The 20,887-nt window shown below is 35.7% G+C and overlaps 1 pseudogene; it reads right to left on the reverse strand.

The window, feature by feature from the left end:
• Window positions 1-16,129: 16,129 nt before the first annotated feature.
• Window positions 16,130-16,678, reverse strand: LOC141425784 (Golgi apparatus membrane protein TVP23 homolog B pseudogene; annotated as a pseudogene).
• Between the last annotated feature and the right edge of the window lie 4,209 nt (window positions 16,679-20,887).

Raw genomic sequence — 20,887 nt, forward strand, 5'->3', positions numbered from 1 at the left:
TTACTTGGTTTCACTGGCCCTTGTGAAGGTGGTTTCATGTATGAATAATTGTTTAAACCATTTCTGTGGGGATACAATTGTGGAAGGGTCCTACTCCATTGCCATCCTGCTCTATATCCATGATTAGGTTTTTAATTAGAAAGGTTAAGGTACTATTTCTGGCTAGTGTAGGAAAGCAATTAGCACTGATATCTAGACTACCAAGCTTAGCATTCCACTTTTTTGGTGGGGAGGGGAAGGGTTCATGGTGATTCTTATGAGGAGCACAGAAAGACATTGACATTAGTAAAATTGTTTTCTGATTTTTTGACAGTAGCTTACAATCTCATCATTTGCTCTGATTTCTTGCTGGAATATAAGCTTTGGCTAAATCCACTAAGATGTTATAGTCCCATGGATTTTCCTATAAGGAAAGGGAAGGGATTAGGGCAGCAGGAAATAAGGATAAAAATAGAAAGGGAAATAAGATAAAGCTTTCATGATATCAGAGAAGTCTTGATCTGTGAGCTTGGGAAACTACTACATCTAGGATGTCATCTGCTTCTGGGAAAAATTTTAGCTTTAGTCAGCTTTACCTTATGGTCTCAAATGAATATGGAGTCTTCAGAGTCTGGGGGTGTTTTCTTGAGTTGAGAAGGATGGATGTAAGAATTGATGTCCTGAAGTTTTGGTGCAGAGAAATTTGTATATCCCTTCCAAAGGACTCACAGGCAATCTTTCTCTGGGATTGTTTCCAAAAGATCTAAACTTTGGGTTCTGGATCATGAAAGGCTTAGTTGTCATCTGTTGATGGGTCCTGAAGGACTTCTTGTACTTCTCGAAAAATACTCTCACAAGTACTTTGACAAGTCTTGCAATAAGGAGTCATTTCAGAATATATAAGAATGGAAGACACATGAGGTTCTATTATTGGCGCTATAGAACTTTCATCAATTATTTATAAAGGGTCAATCTGAATTTTCCAGTGGGAGTGGATCTGATGATCATCAGGCAGTAATACCTTTGATTAAGTCAGTCTAGTAATTTCAGTTAGCTTTGTCTAGTGCCATTGTATTTGCAATACCATATGTAACTGCTTTGTAACTTGTTTAATGAAATGAGCACGTCTATCATTGGAGATTTCTGCAGGAGTATCTCATATGGGAAACATACTTTAAAATAACTTTAGCTACTGTTAGAACACCATCTTCTTGCATTGGAAAGCAGGACCTAGAACAACCAGAAAAAACATGTAGTGAAGGTAGAAATGGAATGAAATACATTTGTAAGTGTTCAAATGATCCACCAGTTACCAGAAATGTATCCCCTGAATTTTTAAATTTTCTTATCAGAATTATGGGTATGATAAACCAAATATTTATTATAAACCACATTAGAAGTTTTACAATGGTCACCTCATTGATATTTGTTTGTAATTTAGAACATTTTATTTCTTCCATGGTGGATTGTGTAATGCAGACGTTTTAATAATGAAAGCTTTAAGGACTCAGAAGGAACAATTTGAATGTTGAGGCTCTCCATGAGTTTACACTTAACTTTGGATTTACATCCTTTTAACTAGCAATTTTGTTTCTCCAATTTAGGTGCTGTGATAGTCAGCTTTTGCTTACTGTGACAAAATTCTTGAGAAAAGTAATTTAAAAGGATTAACATTTTATTTTGGCTCCTGGTTTCAGTCCAAGGCCACTTAGGCCTATAGCAATGGAACCTGAGGTGAGGGAGAGCATCATGGCAGTGGGAGCATGTGGCAGAGAAAGCTATTCAAGTCAAGCAGCCAGGAAGCCAGGAGACAGAATAAGGGACTGTGGATAAGGTATATCCTTCAAAAGCATGTCCCCACTGACCTGTTTCCTCTAACATGGATCTTCCTCCTAGTTTTATCACCTCTCTAACAATGCTAATCTATCAGTGGGTTAATGCACTGATGAAGTCATAGCCTTCGTGATCCAGTCACATCCTAAAAGTCATATCAACTGCTAACAAAACTGTTAAAGCATAAACCTTTCGAGAACACTTCATATCCAAACCATAATAGGTGCATAGCACTATTAATTCCAGTCAGTCTTATGGTGCTTATTCAAACAATTCAAACAATGTGAACAATTTCAGATATTGTTCTGAAATAACTGGCTGAGTTAGCAGTTTTATGGATCATTTTTGGGAATTCTATTTTTTTTTTTAGAAATTTTATAGCAGTCCAATGGTATGATCCATAATTTATCAGAAACCTCTACTTATTAGGTTCTTCCCATGAATCTCCTTGAAAACAAAACATTTTTGATTTATAGTTTTTCTTGAAAACAGCAGAGCAAATAATTAATGTCTATGAGTAATAAAATTTAAAATGGTTATGGTTAAAGAGCTGATGAGATTTCATTACAATAATGACACAAATAACAAGGAAATTTTTGCTGCATTCAACATTTTAAGATAAAAATTAGAATTGTTACTGTTAGGATATACCAGGAATATTAGATTTCTATCTTTCTTATAATTTCTGAAACATATATAAATAACTCATTCATTTAAATATAATCCATAAAAGTTTTAGTATTGCTGATTTTTCACAGTATTTTCTATAGAATTTAACACATAAAATAACCCCAATTAGTTTAATTTCTATCTTTTAAAAATGAACAGATATATCCAAAGAGTGTGTCTTGAAAAATCCAAAAGTTAATTTGAAGTGAAGAAAAATAATTCAGATTTTGATTTTAGAAAGTTTGTCAAAAATATCAAGGGTTTAAAACACCTATGTAAAAAATAGGATTATAGGTCTTTGTAAAATAAGTCATTCAGTTAAAAAGAGTGATTATTCAGACATTCCAGAAGCAAATACCAAAAGTTACATAGTTATAGAAAAACCTTAGCTTTTTAAATAGAGAGGACTCTTTTTTAAGTTATTAAAAAAACCTTATATAGACAACATTAATCACTGGAAACAATCTTGATGAACATAGAATCATTGTTTCCTGGACAATTATCTAAGGTAAAGAAAACAGTTCATAATTTTCTCTTGAGAGCAAACCAATATTCTAAGAAGTTGTTTTTGCTTTAATGAAGAAAGAATATTTTTCCCTTCCTACATAGTAAATGATTATGCAAATATTTCACAACTACTCAAGGGAAACACTATTCCTTTAGGGAACTTTAAAAATAAGAATAGTTTTGCAGCATGGTACGGGCACAAAAACAGACATGAAGACCAGTGGAATAGAATAGAAGACCCAGATATGAATCCATGCAGCAATGCCTACCCGATTTTTGACCAAGATGCCCAAAACATACAATGGAGAAGTGAGAGCCTCTTCAACAAATGTTGCTGGGAAAACTGGGTATCTGTATGCAGAAAACTGAAACTAGATCTATGTCTTTTACCCTCTATAAATATCAACTCAAAGTGGATCAAGGACCTTGATATAAAACCTAAAACTTTGAAGTTAGTACAGGGAAGAGTAGTGAATATGCTGAGCTTTTATAGGCATAGGTAATAACTTCCAAAGTAGAACTCTGATGGCTTTTAGTCTCAGAACTAAGAGAAGGGGTTGACAAATGAAACTAAAAAGCTTCTGCACAACAAAAGAAATGGTCACCAGATTGAAGAGGCAGCCAACAGAATGGGAAAAAAATTTTTTTTCCTGCTATACATTTGACAAAGGATTAATAACCAGAATATACAGGGAGTTCAACAAACTAAACTTCCAAAAACCAATGCTCCAATGAGAAAAGGGCAAATTAATATGATTCAGTGATCCCACTTTTGGCATATACCTGAAGGAATATGTCAGGATACAATAGAGACACTTTACACCAATGTTTATTGCAGTACCATTCACAGTAGCCAAGTTATGGGAACAACCCAGATATCCTACAACTGATGAATGCATTAGTTTCAATTGAATTACAACTGATGAATATACAGTTTCATTCAGCCATAAAAAAGAATGAAACCAGGTGGTTTAAAGGTAAATGGATATAACTGGAGGATATCTTGGTAAGTGAAGTAAGCCAGGTTCAGAAAGACAAAGGCCACATGTTTTCTCTCATGTGGAAGATAGATCCAAAAGACAAACATATACACAAAAACAAACATGATCACATACAAATTTATATATAGTACATGTTTGTAATAGTGGAACTACTATATGGAACTTTGGGAGGAGGAAGGAAAGAAAAAGAGAATGGTAGTCAACAATATTGAAATACATTATATCCATGTAAGTAAAGGATATAAAGATATGTACTGAAAGCTGTTGAATAATGGGGGTTGCGTGGAAAGGGAAAGGGAGAGTGATGGAAGGAGATAAACTGACCAAAAGTATACTCTTCAAGAAACCCCTTGAAGGAATGGGGAATACTTCAAGAAACCCCTTTGAACATTGACTTTGGAAGTAATAATGAAAGACAGGACTATGAAATTGATACATTGTGTGTGTGTGGGTACTTGTGGGAGGGGGAAGGATGAACGGAGGAGATGCAGGTGAGGGAATATGGTTGATGGGCTTCATATACATATATGAAATACAACGATGAAACCTCTTGCAATGGCTTTAGGTGGGGCAGATTGGGGTTTGTGGGGCATGGAGGGAGATGGTGGGACAATGTAAGGCTATTCAGAACTGTCACAATAAACCCCCTATGTACAATGAATACATCCTAATTAAAGAAAAGAGAAATGGGCAAGTGGACTGAACAGAGCTTTTTCAAAGGAAGAAGTCCAGATGGCTAAAAAACACATGAAGAAATGTTCAACATCCCTGGCCATAAAGGAAATGAAAATCAAAACCACACTAAGATTCCACCGCATTTATGTTAGAATGGTTGTCATCAAGAACACAAACAGCAACAAATGTTGGCAAGGATGTGGGGAAAAAGGAGCCCTCATACACTGTTGGTGGGAATGTAAATTGGTACAACTACTTTGGAAAACAGTATAAAGCCTCCTCAAAAAACTAAAAATAGAGCTGCTGTATGATTTAGCAATACCACTCCTAGGAATATACTGAAGGAATGTAAGTCAGATCACAATAAAGACACCTGAACACCCATGTTTATTGCAGTACTATTCACAATAGCCAAGTTTAAAGCAGCTAAAATGCCCCATAACTGATGAATGGATTAAGAAAACATTGTATCTATATACAATGGAATTTGTCATTTGCAGGTAAATTGATGGATCTGGAGAACACCATCTTATGTGAAGTTAGCCAGGTTCAGAAATCCAGAGGACACATGGTTTCTCTCATATGTGGAGTATAGGCCCAATAAAAATATAAGCAATATTATGAAAACAGGACATGCAAGGGGAAGGTCACTAATGGGAGAAGGAGTGTAAAAGAAGGAAGTTAAGAAGGTGAATATAGACCCACTACGAATGCAAGCAATATTATATATACAAAGAAATACATGGAGAACATGTATCCAAAAGTGGGACTGGAAGAAGAGATCAAGAGAGGAGGAAAAGAAGGAAAGATAGTGAATGATTATGAAGTATATCACATCTGTTGAGGAACATGACATGAGGAATCATTGAAAATTGTTAAACAACACAGGATGGGGGAAAAGGGCAAGGAAGCACAGTTGGGGGGGTATACATTGACTTCACGTACAATGCATATTCAGGTATAATACCGAGACAAAAATCCCATTGAACAATGAACTGACACCTAAGGAACAAAGGGCAAGAATGAATAACAGGTCACTAAGGGGAGGGAATTAATGGGAGAGTGAGAGTAAAAGAAGGAAATAAAAAAGAATAATATGGTTGATGTACTTTCGACCATACAAGAATGAATATAGTTTTTAAACCTGTGGAAATCACTATAAGAAGGGGACATGCATAAGAGGCAAATACTTAACCACTGAGCTACTTCCCCAGACCCTCAGCTTTCCATTCTTGATGACAGAAATGTTAAAACTTCTGGTACAGAGAAGACATCTTTTAAATGGGAAGAGAACCTCATTTATGTCATTTGAACTTACTTATTAAAAGTTATGTTTAAATTATTCATGAAGATAGTAACCAGCACATCATTACCTTAAATTATTGTGGTTGCTGATGAGCTTTGTTATGTAGAGATAACATTAGCTTATTTTAGCAGTGATCCAGGGTAGAAGAAATCATGCATCTGCATTATATTTAGGGCTAAAATCTCTCTCTTTTTTTTTTTTTCCTGACACTGTGGGCTTGTGTTTTATTGAAACCAACCATCTTCCAGCGAGCTGAACGGTTTGGGGACATTTCACTCATTCACAATGTCACGTGACCACTGGCTACTTCCAGAACTTTTTCGTCATCCCAAAGGGAAGATCTGTGTTCTTTAGCCATCCTTCCCCAGGCCCTGGTCATCTCTGATCTGCATCCTGTCTCTTTGGTTCGGCCTGTTTTGGACATTCCAGATAAATGATATCACAATATTTGTCCTGTTGTGTCTGGCTTCCTGCACTCAGCGTCTTCCGAGGTCTATCCGTGGTTTGTGTTGGTGTTAAGCTCCTTTTATTTATTTATTTATTTATTTTATTTTATTTTATTATTCATATGTGCATACAAGGCTTGGGTCATTTCTTCCTCCTGCCCCCACCCCCTCCCTTACCACCCACTCTGCCCCCTTAGGGCTAAAATCTCTTGAGACATGACTGCTTTCATCAAACCACCAGTGTTCTTGTTTTCCAAAAATTACTGAAGTCATGTGAACTTGAAAGGCACATGGGTTATATACTAGACACCTTTTGTCAATATTATGAAGTGTCTGACCAGATAACTTTATAAAGAGAAAAAGTTTATTTAGTTCACATTTTTGGAGGTTCAAAGGCATAATACCTATGTCAGATCAGTTCTGGTGAGGGCTTTGTCACATCATGTCATATGGCAATGGTGATATTATGTTTGGGAGTGTGGTCATATCCTAATCTAGAATACAAGGAGCTGAATAGGGCCACACTTGCTCCTTTCAATAACAATATTCTTGCAAGAGCTACTAAGGGGTCACCTGAGAAAATATCTCACGATTCCAATAATCTAAGGACCTCCCAGTAGCCTCCACCTCTTAAGGGCTCTACCACCACCCTGTGTCATCACTGTGGGCGCCAACCTCCTAATCACTTGAACAAACTGTAGCAGGTTAGTTCTTAATTTTATGGGAAAATATTTAATTTATAAAAGCACTTGTTTTCCTTAAATCATTAAAATAACTCTTTTACAATTTAATTTTGATAATTTTGTACAGAGGAAGAAAAATGTCACACATGCATATCATACATAAAAGTATACATATACATAAACATAAACGAAGCAGATCTTTTCACTTTCATTTAAAAGTTTTAGCCATATGCCACGTGTAATAGCATAAAACTCACTAATCAATTAAAGGATATCTGGATCCAAATTGTTTTTCTGATCAGCAGAACAAGATTTCCATTCCAGACAGCTGAAGTTTTTGAATGTATGTTAAAAAGATTGTAAGGTTTTTTTTTTTCATTTTCCTCTGTAAGGAGCCTTTTAAAAAGACAAACTTATGTTATTTAACTTTTAGTGGCCTTTGTGTACAAACTACTGAATTTATGCCACTGCTTATATGACATTTTACAAACTTCTTTCTTTTAAAAAATACTTTATATGTCTGTGGTGGAACAGAGATCATTAAAATTTAACAATAAAATAAATAAAGCATAAAACTATTCAAAAAGGGTGGTGCAGTTTTTATTATATACAAACACTGTGCCTGTGCTAAAAATTTTTTATTATACTATTCTTTGAACTTACCTAAGTGAGAGGATTTGGGTACTTTGACATGGGAAGGATATGAAAATAGTAAAAATGGTGAGCAAATTTTAAATGAGAAAAAATTATTTGCATATTTAAAATATACCAGAAAGACAAAATGATTATGGGTAACTATGATCTTCAGACTGAAAATTGTTGGAGGACATACAGGACAATTTGATTTTTTTCAACGGTCTGCAATTTGAGTTAGATAAGAAATTTTAAGAGGCAGATATTTTTGCCAGGGAAAATATTCTTATCTCCTGCTTTGAATTATTAGCAATTCATTGCATGTAACTGCTGTGCTCAAAGGTCAAGGTACAATTCTTCCTTACATGTGTGTTTTATCCCACCTTTTACTTTAATTACAGTGCCCCTTAATTCAATATGTCTTGTTTTCTCACTTTGCATTCTAATAATGCATCGAAGCTGATCACTTGCCATGATTTTTAAAAGGATTTTTCTGAAAGAATATGAAACAAATTTGAGAGGGATATAGGTAGTTTTTCATGGACAAGTTTTAGGAAATTCAATTATAGAAAACTGTCCTTTCAGAGCAAGTTTGGTGCAAAATTCTTGGAAGCCAATTGAGTTGATATGTAGCTTCAATTCAGAAATTGAACATTTGTATCAATCTTGAAAGATATTAACTTACATCTACAAAATTTGCATTTTCCCATCAATTTACCTATGTGTATATTTCTCTTCCCTGGCATCTTTACTTGTCTCCTATTTCCATGAAGTTCTTGGATTCTAGTTTCAGAGACTCACAAGGCTCAATAACTTCACCAATATTTTTCATAACACAAAATTATATTTTACTGAAAAATGATAACCATTTCAATTAATTCCATTGAAAATATGAAAACTATATATTTGTTTAGACTGTATTGACAATTTTCCTATAATTGAATACACTTTTTGTTCCTTTTTTTTTGGCAAAACTAGGGTTTGAACTCAGGGCCTTGTGTTTGCTAGGCAGGCACTCTACTACTTGAGCCATACTCCAGCACTGGATGTACTTTTTAATTCTAAATCTGACTGTGAGAAAAATGAATTCATTCAGGTTACCTCTCAACGTGGTGAATTTTCTAACTTGCTAATATTGTAAACAACAATGCCATCTGTCAAGGATTTAAGACTTAAAATCATGCACTTACTTTTGCTCCTTTTCTTTTTTGTTTTTCTTAGACTCCAGAAGAATTAAATTAAGCTATGCAAAGTTGCATTACTCCCATGCACTTTCTATTACCTGTTGATCCAATTTAGAAATACCTACACCCAAGTACTCCTAATCAGGACCTTATGTTGACACTTCTCTGGTCCTCATTTACATTGTTTCTTCTGCACTTTCATGCCTTTTGGGAAAACCTTTTTAGTTAAATAAGTTATTAGGACACTCAATTTCCTTCCTTCCTTCCTCCCTCCCTCCTCCCTCCCTCCCTCCCTCCCTCCTTTCTTTCCTTTCTTCTTATCTTCCTCCTTTCCCTCCTTCCTTCCCCTACTGGGGATTGAACTCAGGGCCTCACATTTGTTAGTAAGGTACTCTACAACTTGAGCTATGTTCCCAGACCTTTCTTGCTTTAGTTGTTCTTTGGATAGGATCTTTCATTTTTGCTGAGGGTTGGGCTTGAACCCAGATTTTTCTACCAATGTCTCCCTCATAGTTGGGATCATGGGTACACATCATTCCACCCAGCTTATTGGTTGAGATGAGATCTAAATAACTGTTTGCCTGGGCTGGTCTTGAGCTGTAATCCTCTGGATATCTGCCTCCCAAGTACCTGGGATTAAAGGCATGTGCCACCATGCCTGGACTTACACCATATTTTCTTTATCTATTCATCTGTTGATGGGCACCCAGGCTGATTCCATAATTTGGCTATTGTGAATAGTGCTGCAGTAAACATGGATATGTAGGTATCTCTATTGTATGCTGACTTTGATTCCTTCAGATATTTCTTCAGATGTATATCCAGAAGTGGTATGACTGGATCATATGGCAGTTCTACTTTTAGTGTTTTGAGGGAACTCCATACTGAGTTCCATAGTAGCAGGAATAATTTACAGTCCCACCAATGGTGTATAAGTTTTCCTTTCCCATGTATTTGTTTTTTTGTTTCCTTGATGATTGCCATTCTGTGAGTAGTGAGAAGGAATGTCAATGGAGCTCTGATTTGCATTTCCTTAGTGGGGATGTTGTCCCAAAGATGTTGAACATTTCTCACATACTTATTGACCAGCTGTATTTTTTTGCTCTGAGAATTGCCTATTCAATTCATTTGCCCATTTATTGATTGGATTATTTATTATTTTGGTGAGTTTTTTTTTTGGTTCCTAAACTGTAGTTTTACACATACTTAAAGTTATGCACCTTCTTCCAAGCTACCTCTCCAATAAAGATGCTTTTTTGATTAAAGAAAATATCTTTAAAATATTTTTACATTGTATAAATACATTCATAACATAATCTGCTTATTAAAATACTCTATGAAAGTGTACAGTACCTACCACAGAATTTACAGATACCTATAATAGTTTGCAAATTGGTTTATTTTATAGTTATGATATTGCTTTGGTTTAAGAAACATCATTAATATAAATGTATGATTTGCACTATCTCCATAATAGCAAAAAATAGCTTCATATATTAAAATGTCTTTTAGGCATTTATTATCTCAAGTATTTAAATGATTACTCTCATTAAGATGTAAGAGTAATACCCTTTTCATGATTAAAAAATAAGATTTTATTAGCTCAAAGACCACTGAAGAGCTTCCAGGCAGTTCTAAAGTTAAATTTGGCTATCCTTCTTGCAAAATAACTAGAAAAGAAATAGTATTCCTTGAATATAGCTATGAAGATTCCATTCATATTAATTGATCCTTATGTACATTTATTGATACAAACCAAAACCAAAACCAAAATATTAGCTTGGTGTGGCAGTATACACCCATAATATCCCAGTACTTGGGAGGCTGAGGGAGGAGGATCATGAGTTGGAGGCCAGTATGAGCTTCATACAGAGACTCTATCTTATAAAACTTAAAAAAATTAACACTGCTGATCCCAATTTGGTTTTTGCTTACTTGATTATGCCTAAGATAAGAAATTTCACCATGAAGTAAATATTAACAATTATTTGTAACCCATACATAAGTCAAAGTACTCACTCTTACCATGCAATTAAAATGTACTTCTGAAAGTAATCTGAAGAACTAGTACACAAGGGATTCCAAGGTGGTGGCTAAAGGGAGGAAGCAGAAAGTGTGCTTCCTAAAGTAAAATCTTGGTGAGATGCTGGAGATACACATAACAGGAAAAACCACCGAGGAGAGGCAAAACTGTGACTCCTCCACACCTCCAGCCTGCGCATAGCATCTCCACTTCACGTTAAATGGAGAAACCAGGAGGGCTCCCATGCCGCTGCCAGACGGCAGTGCCCAGATGGCTTGGGAAGATGCAGACCACAAGGTGAGCTAAGCAGTACATGGTTCTCCCACAGACAACCCTGAGCCAGATCAGGATAGCCCCCTGGACAGACCGACCTCCACCCAGGGAAAAAAGAAAAAAAAATGAATAATAAACAACAACAAAAAGACATGTAATAAAGAGGGTGGGGCACACTGAGTGCCGAAGAGGGAGGAGGGGCAATCCCTCATGGAACTGTAAATAAACAAGCTGGCTGGAGAAGACAGGAGTGGCAGCACATGCCCAGCAACCAGGAGTGGAAAATCTTATAAAAGTGGTGGTGGGAGGAAAACTCCAGAGTGTGGGGGGGGAAGGCCCACTTCCCAAGTGAGCTGTAAATAAACATGATGGCCTGAGAAAGCTGGTGCAGTTTCACCTCCCCCAGTGTGCTTGGAAAGGAGAAAGCTTGTAGCAGTCAGTCGTGCCCAGAAGAACTCTAAGTAAACAAAGCCTGAGGGGCTAGGTGAGTGTTAAGCTCACTTCTGAGATCTGTATAAATAAAACTTCCAGCAACAGCAGGCTGACAGCAGCGGGCTGGTGAGCCACAGCCTCAGATAGCCATTCACAGAACTGTCTCCAGACTCTTTTTTTTTTCCTCCCTTCCTTTGATGAGACAACAACCGAACTACACCTGCATGCTGAAAAACTTACTGAAGCAGTATTGCATTTGAACTTGGGACACTTTGTGGTGTTTTGTTTTGTTTTGGTTTTGGTTTTTTTCCCCTTTGATGAGACAATGACAAAACTACTTCTGAGACACCATCTCCAGGATTGGAGGCTGAGGGACTAACACCAAAATTATTAAGACTGAAACTTTATTGCATTTGAACTTGGAGATTTTTAAATTTTTTAATTTTAATTTTATTTTTTTTCTCAATCCTCTCTGTCTCTCTAATGCCTGTACAGCTTACTGTTGATTAGTACACTATCTCTCCCTGTTTATATCTTTGAAACTTTTTTGTTTGTTTGTTTTGTTTTTTACTTGTTTATTTGTTTATCCCTCTTTCTTTAACTTCTTTGCTTTCCCTCTCCTCTCACCATTCCATTCTAAATATCCCCATTGTTATTATTACAAGCTAGAAAATACTTAATTGCACATAGTACAGGGACAATAACAACACAAAGGGAAATGAAGGGAAGACATAAAAATTAGGGAAACCAGTTTCCCCACAGCAAAAAATTAGTACAGGAACCAGGGGGAAATGAAGAAAACAGATACTCAGATCCAGACTCCAACAAAATGAAGATAAACTATGCCAAAGAACTCAGTGAAGCCCACAAGAATAATCTAAAATAAGAAATACTACAGGTAACTCCTAGAAAAACAAGAACAAGCAAATCCCAAAACAAATACAAGGAGAGAAATAATAAAAATAAGAGCTGAAATCAATGAAATAGAATCCCAATAAATTACAAAGAATTAATGAAACAAAAAAGTTAGTTCTTTGAAAAAATAAACAAGATCGACAGACCCCTGGCAAACTTGACTAAAATGAGGAGAGAAAAAACCAAAATTAGTAGAATAAGGAATGCAAAAGGGGAGATAACAACAGATACCATGGAAGTCCAGGAAATCATCAGCGACTACTTTGAGAAACTATATTCAAATAAGTTTGAAAATCTTAAAGAAATGGACAGATTTCTAGATACATACGATCATCCAAAACTGAACCAAGAGGAAATTAATCACCTGAATAGACCTATAACACAAAATGAAATTGAATCAGCAATGAAGAGTCTCCCCAAAAAGAAAAGTTCAGGACCTGATGGAGTCTCTGCTGAATTCTATCAGACCTTTAAAGAAGAACTGATACCAACCCTCCTTAAACTGTTCCACAAAATAGAAAGGGAAGGAAAACTGCCAAACACATTTTATGAAGCCAGTATTACACTTATCCCAAAACCAGGCAAAGACACCTCCAAAAAGGAGAACTATAGGCCAATCTCCTTCATGAACATTGATGCAAAAATCCTCAATAAAATAATGGCAAACCGAATTCAACAACACATCAAAAAGATCATTCACCATGACCAAGTAGGCTTCATCCCAGGGATGCAGGGGTGGTTCAACATACGAAAATCAATAAACATAATAAACCACATTAACAGAAGCAAAGACAAATACCACATGATCATCTCAACAGATGCAGAAAATGCCTTTGATAAGATCCAACACCATTTCATGATAAAAGCTCTAAGGAAACTAGGAATAAAAGGAAAGTACCTCAACATTATAAAAGCTATATATGACAAACCTACAGCCAGCCTTACACTTAATGGAGAAAAACTGAAACCATTCCCTCTAAAATCAGGAACCAGACAAGGATGCTCACTATCTCCACTCCTATTCAACATAGTACTGGAATTCCTAGCCAGAGCAATTAGGCAAGAAGAAGGAACAAAAGGAATACAAATAGGTGAAGAATTGTCAAAATATCCCTATTTGCAGATGATATGATCCCATACCTTCAAGACCCAAAAAACTCTACTCAAAAGCTTCTAATATCATCAATAGATACAGCAAGGTAGCAGGATATAAAATCAGCATAGAAAAATCATTAGCAATTCTGTACACTAATAATGAAGAAACTGAAAAAGAATGTATGAAAACAATTCCATTTACAATAGCCTCAAAAAAAATCAAATACCTAGGTGTAAACCTAACAAAAGATGTGAATGATCTCTACAAGGAAAACTATAAACTTCTGAAGGAAGAGATTGAAGAAGACTATAGAAAGTGGAGAGATCTCCCATGCTCATGGATTGGTAGAATCAACATAGTAAAAATGTCTACACTCCCAAAAGTAATCTACATGTTTAATACAATTCCCATCAAAATTCCAATGACATTCATTAAAGAGATTGAAAAATCTACTGTGAAATTTATGTGGAATTTATGTGAAATTTATGTGGAAACACAAGAGGCCACAAATAGCCAAGGCAATACTCAGTCAACAGAACAATGCTAGAGGTATCACGATACCTGACTTCAAACTATATTACAAAGCAATAACGATAAAAACAGCATGGTACTGGCACAAAAACAGATGTGAAGACCAGTGGAACAGAATTGATGACCCAAATATGAAGCCACACAACTATAACCAACTTGTCTTTGACAAAGGTGCTAAAAATATACGATGGAGAAAAAGCAGCCTCTTCAACAAAAACTGCTGTGAAAAATGTTACCAGTCTGCAAAAAACTGAAACTAGATTCATGTATATCACTCTATACCAATATTAACTCAAAATGGATCAAGGATCTTAATATCAGACCACAAACTCTAAAGTTGATACAGGAAAGAGTAGGAAATACTCTGGAGTTAGTAGGTATAGGTAAGAACTTTCTCAATGAAACCTCAGCAGCACAGCAACTAAGAGATAGCATAGATAAATGGGACCTCATAAAACCAAAAAGCTTCTGTTCATCAAAAGAAATGGTCTCTAAACTGAAGAGAACACCCACAGAGTGGGAGAAAATATTTGCCAGCTATACATTAGACAAAGGACCGATAACCAGAGTATAAAACTAAATTCTCCCAAAACTAATGAACCAATAAAGAAATGGGCAAGTGAACTAAACAGAACTTTCTCAAAAGAAGAAATTCAAATGGCCAAAAAAACACATGAAAAAATGCTCACCATCTCTAGCAATAAAGGAAATGCAAATTAAAACCACACTAAGATTCCACTCACCCCTGTTAGAATAGGCATCATTAGCAACACCACCAACAACAGGTGTCGGCGAGGATGCGGGGAAAAAGGAACCCTCCTACATTGTTGGTGGGAATGTAAACTAGTACAACCCTTCTGGAAAAATATTTGGAGGCTACTTAAACAGCTAAACATTGATCTACCATATGATCCAGCAATACCACTCTTGGGGATATACCCAGAAGAATGTGACTCAGGTTACTGCAGAGGCACCTGCACGCCCATGTTTATTGCAGCACTATTCACAATAGCCAAGTGATGGAAACAGCCAAGATGCCCCACTACTGACGAATGGATTAAGAAAATGTTGTATTTATACACAATGGAATTTTATGCAGCCATGAAGAAGAACGAAATGTTATCATTCACTGGTAAATGGATGGAATTGGAGAACATCATTCTGAGTGAGGTTAGCCAGGCCCAGAAGACCAAAAATCATATGTTCTCCCTCATATGTGGGGAGAACTACACCTCAAAAACTAGATAGCATTTGTTGCCCTCAATGCAGAGAAACTAAAGCAGATTAACTTAGAAGGTAACACACATGCACAAGAAATCTATGCGAGTCAACTCCCTGTATAGCTATCCTTATCTCAACTAGCAAAAACCCTTGGTCCTTCCTATTATTGCTTATACTCTCTTCCACAAAATTAGTGATAAGGGCAAAATAGTTTCTGCCAGGTAGTGAGAGGGTAGTACGGGAGGGGGGTCAGGTGGGTAAGGGATGGGTTGGGGGAAGGGAGGACAAATGTCCCAAACATTGTATGCACATATGAATAAAATAAAAATTAAAAAAAAAGAAACAGTACACAAATATATGGAGCTTTGATGTTCTATGCATCAAAATGCAAAGATGTCTGTTACATATGTAAGTCAATACACTAATCCGGGATATAGCTATTATGGGGCAATGTGTACATAGGTACACCACAGAACAAATTTCTGACAGTGTTTCTAGTGACACCATACTTTCTAATCCGAAATGATAGAAAGAAAATAGAAACAACATTTCTTTGTTTTAAATAATGTTTTTAAGTGGAAAAACAAACTCAGTACTCCACCTTGCAATGTGGACTGAGCTGTATACCATTTACAGTCAAGAATTTCTTCCATTGTTCCCTAATATAATAAAACACATAAACTTTCTCTTTATAGGAAATCAGATCATCTCTAGTGTTTCACTTAAAAAAAAAACTGCTTTCTGACATACAAGGTAGCCATGCTGGTTAAATTCTTCCTGATGCCCACTTTACTCCTGATGTAATCATATAGGTTGGCATTTTATAATACCACAACCATGATAATCACATGCAATCACTTCACTCTGATGGAGAAAAGAGCACTAAAAGCAAATAACACCCACAGCACTGGACAGGCAGCAAGTCCTAACCAAAAGTTTCCCCATTTAGTCTCTGAAACAGTTTTATTCTCTTGAGGAGTTGTCTTTCTGGACTCAAACACCCAATCTCATCATTATGGTTATACCAATGTAGGCCAACCAATAGTCTACCTACGACATTCTTCACTGCCCAAAAAACACATGACAACCACAAGATAAGTGTCACCATCGAGGCAAAAAAGTTGTTGCTGAGCAATTGACAGAGAAGATACACTATAACTGCAGTGATTTGAAAGAACAAAGAAAGCATGATAATTTCGGATTGTTTTTTGATCTCTTAGTTGTCTCCTCTTCTGCATCTTCAGTGCCATCATACTGTCCTGTGGCAACATGGCAGCCCTGTGGCAGTCCTACCTCCAGGAGCCATATCAGTCATTATCAGTACAGCAGCCACAGGGTCAGCTCTACAACTGATGTGAACTGGTCATCACAAGCCTGGGTTCTGGATATTAATCCCCTGTCAGATATATAACCGGCAAAGATTATCTCCCATTCTGTAGGCTGTCTCTTCATTTGTTTCCTTTGCTTCACAGTTTTTTTTCAACTCAATACAATCCCATTTGTCAATTCTTTCTATTATTTCTTGACCTAATTGAGCCCTATTCTGAAAGACTTTGCTTTTGCCTATCTCTTGAAGTATTTTCTTCTGGTAGTTTAAAAATTTTAGGTTTTCTTTTTTGTTTGAATCCTTACTTGGATTTGGTATCAATGTGATTCAAGCTTTGTAGAATGAGTCTGGAAGCATTTATTACCTTTACATTTTATGAAACTTTTGCTTATTGGTGTTAGTTCTTCTTTAAAGGTCTCATAGAATTCAGTGGTGAATCTATTTTTTTAGGGAGATGGGGAGAGGAGACTTTTTATTATTGCTTCAATCTCACTGCTTGATATTCATCTGCTTATTTATATTCTCATGGTTCAATTTTGGTAGATCATATGTATCTAGAATTTATCCACTTCTAGATTTTCCATTTTCTGGCACATAAGTTTTCAAAATATTCTCTAATGATTCTGTATTTCTTTGGTGTCAGTTGTAATATCCCTTTTTCATCTCTAATTTTATCAATTTAGGTGTTACCATTCTTTTTGGTTAATTTGGCTAAGGGTTTGTCAGTCTTGGTGATTCTTTGTGTTGTTCTTTAAGTCTCCATTTAGATATTTTCTGCCTTGGTCTTTATTACTTTCCATCTACTAGTTCAGGATATGGCTTGTTACTGTTTTTCTAAGATCTTGAGTTGCATCAGGAGATTATTTAGTTGAGATCTCTTTGAGTTTTTTTGATGTTGGCACCTATATCTATAAACTCCCTTCTTAGAAAGGAAGTTCTATCCCAAAGGTTATGACAAATTGTATTTTCATTTTCACTTGTTTGTAGGAATTTTATATTTTTTCCCGGATATTTTAAATGGCCCATTGATCATTCAGATATGTATTGTTCAATCTCTAGGTGGCTGTATATTTTCTGAAGTCACTTTTTCTGTTGATATCGGGGGTGGGAGAGGGGAGATAAACAGAGTACTGAGTTCTGCACTGGAGGAGGAGAACTGAGGGAAGCTGACACTCTGCCTGTTGGTCCCAGCACTTGCTGACCCTTCCCTAACCTAAGCCCTAACCCCAAACCTACTCTATTTTTAATTCTGTCTGGTGTAGACTATTAGTGATGCTTTCCATTGAGTTTTTTAAATCTTATTTATTGAGCTTTTCATTTCAAAGTTTTTGTTTTAGAATCTTGTCTCTTTGCTGAATTTCTCAGCCTGGTTGCTGAATTTCTCACTGATGTCTTGAATTAACTTCTTCACTTCATTTAGTTGTTTATTTGAATCCTCTTTGAGATCTTTGATAATTTTTAAAACTAGATTTTTGAATTATCATTTTCTGGCATTTCAGCCATTTAATTATCTTTGGATAAGAAATGAACTTTTGGAGAACTTATGTTGCCTTTCCTTTTTATATTTTTTGTATTTCTATGTTGCAATTTGCATATCTGTTGGGATGGATATCTTTTCTAAGTTTTATGGGAGTCTTGTTGGTGAGCAGGCTTCTCTTGAAAGTTCAGTCCCCAGTAATTCTCAGAGAAGAGAAAACAAACTGCTGAAACAACACCAAAACAAACCAGATATAAGAATACAGTAAAAATCAACTAAAGACAACTACTGGACCATATGAGATGTCTATAGCAAGTGAGTAGAACAGGGATGATGGTGGTATTCACTGTGTTATTCGGAATTTTTTTCTGGATTTCCATACCCATACCTACGAAGTAGATACAATTGGATGTCTTTTAGGTACTTTAAGTGTGACATGACTAAAACTGGCCTCCTTACTCCTGTCTATGCCTGTTCCTCCTTCTGTTCCTGATATCCTGCGTGTTCCTCGATCCAGGTTTTGTGCTTGTGATTTCTCACCTTCACTTGCAAACTCTATCTGTATTATGTTTTTCATGTTCTCTCTTAACTTCTGGAATTTTCACCTGCTCATTTTGTCTGAATAACTACTTTTACTTTCCCTTCTTACTTTTTTCATCATTTAGGTCCAAATTTAGATGGCACCCTTCCAAGATATTTCTCTAATTCTCCAAAATGTAGGTTAGTTAGTCCTAATTTGTGTTCCAATAGTCCCATATACCTCTACCTACATGGCACCTGTTACTTTACACTGAAAGTGCATCTTTCTTAACCTTTTTCTCGCAGTCTCTCCACGACTATCTGTTGGCAATAGCCTTGGCCAATATTGATTCTTGTTTGTCCCTCACATTTCCTTATCAGATACAGCCATAACGGTTCTTTTAGTGAGAGTAGGGACCTCTCAGCTTTTGATTTCTTCTTTTAGACAAAATTGTATTTTCTGTTTTAGACTAAGTAAGATATAGAATTCTAAGTCAATATCTCTCTAATATCAGTACTTTCAAGACATTATTCATTACCTTATGCCTTCTTTGTTGACAAGGAATCTATCTTCAGTCAAATTTTCATTAATTTGTAGATTTTTTTTTCTTTATGCATATAAGGATTTTGTGTTCAATATATTGCAATTTATATTTCAGGTAATCATACTCTTTAAGGTTGGATCAGTTACTCCTTGTGTCTCTATTTTTCACCTATAAATGGAGACAATAATAGCTTTACTTTATAACTGTTGTCAGTATTACATTAATAAAACATATGTGGAAACTTAGAACAACTTCTGACTTGCAGCAAATGCTCAAAATACTAATAATATTACAATTACCATCATTACTATCATAAGTATTAAAATTTTTCTAGGTTTTAATTAAGTTTTCCAATTTTCTGCACTCTTTAAAAAATGTAGGATCTTGTTTTCTTTAAATTTGGAAAATTCTCAGAAATTATAACCACTTATTGGATTAGTTCCATACTGTCTACCCCTGCTCCATTGGTTTTTTGGTAATGTTTTCCATTTTTATTTGGTTCTTTTAAAGGTCTTTTTGTTTTCATACTCTTTTTCTTCATTACTCAATATATTTCCTTTATGTTTTATTTATTTATTGTAATCATATTTGTTTCATTATGTTAGATATACTATTTAGATAGTATTTTATTACTTGTAATCTCTCTGCATGTGTACTTTCAGTGTGTATCCTGTTTTCTTGTTCATAGTAGCTTATGTATGTATGCAGTTTAGAATTATAGTTATATTTGTGCTTATTGTCAGAGATGGCTGTTTTTACTTTTGTAGACTTTAATTGTAAGTCTCTGTCCTAACAGAATTGCTTTGTATTCTGAATCTACCTAAGTCCCAGAGGATCCAAAGTGCAGGAACATTTTCTGTTTTGATATATCACCTTTGGATTATGCCACCAAGAGTGTGGCACAGGCTTGCATGTTCCAGCTCTTATGGGGTAACCTTGTTACCATCCATAGTCCTAGAAATACATCAAGTTCTTCACTTCTATACCATCTCAGGAAAGCACTTTCCTAATCCCCTTTAAAAAGCAGTCTAACTTGCTCCTTTAATGTGGAAAAAAGGACCATTCTCTTCTCCCTTCAGCTTCATTGAGGTATAATTAAATGGACATACAAAAAACTCTACATGTTTAATATATACAATTTGATGAATTTAGATATATGCATACACCATTGATTCAAACACAACAGCTATAAAGGTAAGAAGCATATCCATCACATCCAAAAATTTCTTATTTATCAGTATTGATTTTCTTTTATGTAGGTACAGTAAGAATTTTGGTGGAAGTGGGATTTAAACTCTCGGCTTCAACTTGCAAAGCAGATGCTCTACCTCTTGAACCACACCTCCTGTCTATCTTGCTCTGGTCTCATGAGCTATTTTCCCAGTGTCTATTTTGCTCTGGTTATTTTGGAGAAGGGGTCTCATGAACTATTTTCCCAGCCTGGCTTTGAACTGCAATTCTCCTGATCTCAGCCTCTGAAGTAGCTGGGGTTATAGGTGTGAGCCACCAGCACCTGGCTTCACTTTTATATTAATATTAGAATCTTGGATCCCAAGACCTAGCACCCAATAATATTACCTAGAAATATCATGTATCCAATTATATATAAAAT

This window comes from Castor canadensis, chromosome 1, assembly GCF_047511655.1.
Source record: "Castor canadensis chromosome 1, mCasCan1.hap1v2, whole genome shotgun sequence".
NCBI classification, from domain to species: Eukaryota; Metazoa; Chordata; class Mammalia; order Rodentia; family Castoridae; genus Castor; species Castor canadensis.